This window comes from Priapulus caudatus, unplaced genomic scaffold (assembly GCF_000485595.1).
Source record: "Priapulus caudatus unplaced genomic scaffold, Priapulus_caudatus-5.0.1 Scaffold18, whole genome shotgun sequence".
NCBI lineage: Eukaryota > Metazoa > Priapulida > Priapulimorpha > Priapulimorphida > Priapulidae > Priapulus > Priapulus caudatus.
Window position 1 is genome coordinate 939,167 of NW_014577079.1, and position 5,045 is coordinate 944,211.

A 5,045-nucleotide genomic window follows, 5' to 3' on the forward strand; every position below is an offset into this window, starting at 1 on the left:
CGTAACTACTCGTAACAACACATAACTACTCGTACCAACACGTAACTACTCTTAACAACACGTAACTACTCGTAACAACACGTAACTACTCGTAACAACACGTAACTACTCGTAACAACACGTAACTACTCGTAACAACACGTAACTACTCGTAACAACGCGTAACTACTCGTAACAACGCGTAAATACTCGCAACAACACGTAACAACACGTAACAACACTTACCTACTCTGAACAACGCGTAACTACTCGTAACAACACGTAACTACTCGTAACAACACGTAACTACTCGTAACAACGCGTAACAACGCGTAACTACTCGTAACAACGCGTAACTACTCGTAACAACGCGTAACAACGCGTAACTACTCGTAACAACGCGTAACAACGCGTAAAAACGCGTAACTACTCGTAACAACACGTAACAACACGTAACTACTCTTAACAACTCGTAACTACTCGTAATGACTCGTAATAACCCGTATAACGACTCATGACATCCTCTAACGCCGGTCTTGCTCCAACTCCAATCCACAACATCCATGGCCCCGAAAACATCGTAAAGTTACGAGAGAATAATAGCTAGGATTCGGTTAATGTTGTGACTAATGTGAAGACTAAATTAAACGTTTTTGACAACGCCCCCAGGTTACCAGCTGCGTATCAGCGTACCGGAAACCGACCAACGGAAAAAAAGAACCATGAACAGAACATGGTCCGATCTATTCCATGGTCCGGTCCATCCGGTCCATGGTCCGGTCCGGTCCGGTCCATGGTCCGAACATGGTCCGGACCGATCTATAGTCCTACGGGTCGTTGGTCCTACGGGTCGCTGGTCCTACGGGTCGTTGGTCCTACGGGTCGTTGGTCCTACGGTTATTAGTAAGAGGGGTAGAGTGAATGCCCAATTTGTTTTAAATCACATTTTTTTATTTTTTTTATTTTTTTTTAAATTTAAATTTTAAATTGTATTTGTTAAAATTTTCTTTAAAAAATTTTTTTTCTAATTTTATGTATGTGGCTTTTTACTATGATTGAAGTATGCACCAGACAGGAGTGGAGGAGGAGGAAGAAAATAATTCTTAAACTATTTCAGTGTCATTCACCCTCAAGACCATATCACAAAATTTCATTCACCCACGACGAAATTTCCTTCTGTTTTTGGTCTAGTTTTATTCACCTCAAAATAATTTCATTCAACCTTGGGTGAACCATACACCAGTTTAAGAAGTATTGTGGTACACCACACAGGCAGTCCAGCTGCTGTGTAAATACACTGTGTATATTTTTGACCAGTATAATTATTTTTATTGTTAGTATTCATTAGTTATAAGTTTAATGTGCATCAGCGTATTATTTGTATCGTGCACCGTAGGACACGTTGGTCCTACTTAAATTTACCACGTTGGTCGTGGGTAATTTAAAATTTAAAAAAATTAAATTTAAACAAAATGCATTAAAAATTAAATTTAAAAAAATTAATCAAAAATTAAATTAAATTTTAAATTTTAAATTAAAAATTAAATTAACAAACTATTAAAGAAAAAAATTACGTGTGCCTGCGTGCACCGTAGGACCAACGACCCGTAGGACCAACGACCCGTAGGACCAGCGACCCGTAGGACCAACGACCCGTAGGACCAACAACCCGTAGGACTAAAGAACTGTAATCACAAACATGGGTGAATAATGACAAATTTACATAATTTGTCTTTATTTACCCCTGATGATACTAATGACATCCTCCTACCCATGCCAGACACTTACCACCCATGCTGTGCGCCACGAAATGCACCACAGTATAGGAGTCGATTCAATTAACAAAACATGCTACACGCAAATTAAATATGAAAAACGCAGAACATTGCAAACGTTACGTCGTCAACGGCGACTTAATATCTCGCATAGAATGCGTAGATGCTTTATGTGGTAAGTCGGAAATCACACAGACTAAACATCAAAGCAAAATGGCGCTTCGTTAACTTTGTAGCAACCGCAATGAAGGCAGAATCATAACATATTAGCGATATTTTAGGGCACAATATGCGGCTGTCTATTTGTAGCCTGACGTAATTACTAATGTCTGGTGAATAATACACAGCGTCGCAGGGATCGAGTGGATCTCATCAGGACTACTATGCAATTACAATAATAATACATGCATTAAAACGCTAACGCGTCAATCGCGTAATGATGCAAAGTATATAGCGAGCAAACGGTGTGTGTTTTTTCATTAATTTTTTTGTATAGTTGCGAGATAGAGATCAAGCCGTGCGAACCGAATCCATGCAAAAACGGCGGCGTGTGCAGGAAAGCTGGAGGACACTGCAATCACACGACGTTTGCGTGTGACTGTCCCTACGGTCTGAAGGGCGACGTGTAAGTAGATGTGAAAACGATATATGCGCTTGTTTGCTGCGGTCGTGTGTTCTAATACAAACAGCTGCTCTCAAGTTGCTATTCTGTATTTCCCGTGTGAGTCGGTTAAATATATGGTAATTGCGTCAATATAGGCAACAATAAACCTTCCTTGTGGCATATAACAAGAGATATATGGGTGTAGCTCGTTTGCTACGGTCGTACGTTTATTCAAATGTCTGCTATCAAGTTCCTAATGTTATTACCGGATCCGTTACCATTCCACCACATGCATTATCTATAACGTATAGACTTGCTTAATCATCTTCTATCATCGTACATGCTAGATATAGTTTCAGAAGTTAAAAAATGAGTGCTAACTCATTATCTAATGTTATCTAATCTAGTGTTAACATCTTATTATCTAACTCCTTATGATATGACGGAATGACACACGACTCATATACTATCTGATTTGTTTTCGCAACGCAGGTGCGAACTCGGTTATGGACACCCAAAGCACTAAAACCACGATGTTTGAAGCGGACGATGAAAGAGCAAATTCAAGATTAAAGGCATGACCACAAACGGAGAAGCAGTCCGTTAATGATTTTCTGCAACGCGGTGTCGGTAAATACCCCACGATGTTTGAAGCACGGAATGAAAGGCCAAAGCTAAGATTAAAAGGATGACTGTGAATATACAAAATCGTATGCGCTTGCATAAAACATTTGTTGTCAAGCCACAGAATTCTATATGCATTGAAACTCCAACGCCATTTATATGAAATCAGAGAAGATTTTCTCTTGCTTTGTGCAGAAAATGTTGAATGAGACTAAAAAATATACGGTGTGCAATAGCAACCGCGTACACAATATTAGATGCTAAAATATACATAAAATCAGGAGTGGATAATAGAGTCTCTATTATCCACTCCTGATAAAATATTACTCTTATGTATCTTACTCTTGACAATGTGCTCAGTAAGGCTATGCCCGTTTTTGACACATAATATCGGTTTATATATTATATATGTATCATTTATCTTATATAGTTGTTTCCCGTAAATTTAGTTACTGTAATTAGTTTGTCATAGTTCGTGGCGCTAGACTACACGCCGTTGAACCGTTACTGTATGCGCTACATTTAAAAGATTATTTAAAAAAGTTCAATTTCCTAATAATAATTATATATAGGCCTACTATGCCATAATAATTTTTAAATATTTGTAACATTATATTTAGTGGGCAGTTAGAAATAAATAAATATAATCCGTTTAGCAACTTTTTGTATGTATATTATTGTGTGAATATTGTACAATAACACTTGTATGTGTGCTATGTATATGTCAATAACAATATATGAGTGTAACAATACCAGCGATAGCATAATGGACATAATGTTACATTGCATATACACGAAAACCCTGTGAAAAATATGCTGATGAAAAAGGATAACTTTCAAGCAATATGGTTCTTAAACTAAACACGTAAAGTCCGTTTAAACATAGGCATAAATTAATGAACATGTAAGAAATACTATTTATATAGAGTGCGGTATTTCCTAGCTGTCCGACTGCCTGTCTGTTTGTCTGTATGTCTGTCCGTTTTTCATGCATGTATTTGCACATGCGTGCGTGCATGCGTGCGTACGCATTTGAGAGAAAAAAGTAGGTAGCAGATTTAGCATAACCTGACCGCAACGTCTGTCATCGTGTGACATTACAAAGTTTTCGTATTGTGTTCCCATCTCTGTGGAACAGTAGCTACCTATCTGCTCTCAGTAGATATTGTGAGCGATTCGTGCGCTGGCTCACAGATTACATGGCTTTTTCCATAATGTCGTAGATGAAAAACCGCTCCAAAATCATTTAGCACGTAGACGATCCATTAAATATCGCACAAGAACGGAATTTGTTAAATCTACGCTACATCCAGGTTGGGCGGATGGCACCACACCTTACACAACGTAGAAAATTCGCCGCACGCGAACAGCAGTGACATTTTGCATAGATCCATCGTCTGCTGGTTGCCGTGGAAACAAGCGATGCGCGAGGTCGTTGGCTGCTAGGGATAATGACGCTGCGGACTAGGAGCCGATGCGGCGCATTCGATAAACGACTTGTTTTGAGAATGAGCGTGCATCGCCGTCGAGGTGTAACTCTTCTGCTAACATCTGGACGCTAGTATCTCGCATAAATTAACCCGATAAGATTGTCACATCGTCGCCAACATGTCCACTCACGTGTACTGAGATAGGACAACGCACGCCGAAAGGTGAGTGGAAATCGTGTGAGCTGTTTTGAAGGGAAACGTAGAAGGCTCGCTGATGTTACTAGACGCAATACGAACGAGCGTCTCTCCTTCGTATAGGTGTAGCGAAGCTGTGGGACGCGTGCAATTTCATCACGTTTTTTTACTTGTTGCATTGCTTCTAATTGAAGTCTGAAGTGAATGAGCATTGCTGACGTACCATTGGTGTAACTCTAATCATTCATTTTTATTTATTCAGTCCCGGCACCGCGAAAATGGGTATCGATTAAAATTTTCTTCGCTAACATATGGCCTCTTATCAAAAAATAATTGGTTTTGTAACGATACCGTCACAATCAGCTTGTTTGTTATGCACACACGCACACACACACACACACACACACACACACACACACACACACACACACACACACA

The 5,045-nt window shown here is 39.4% G+C and overlaps 1 long non-coding RNA gene across 1 annotated transcript in view; it reads left to right on the top strand.

The window, feature by feature from the left end:
* LOC106811138 overlaps positions 1-3,641 on the top strand; it is a 4,980-nt gene extending 1,339 nt beyond the window's left edge. Inside the window, exons 3-4 of the long non-coding RNA XR_001394107.1 lie at positions 2,251-2,379; positions 2,851-3,641. This is a non-coding gene — a long non-coding RNA (uncharacterized LOC106811138). The remainder of the gene's footprint in view (positions 1-2,250; positions 2,380-2,850) is intronic.
* Positions 3,642-5,045: the final 1,404 nt, after the last annotated feature.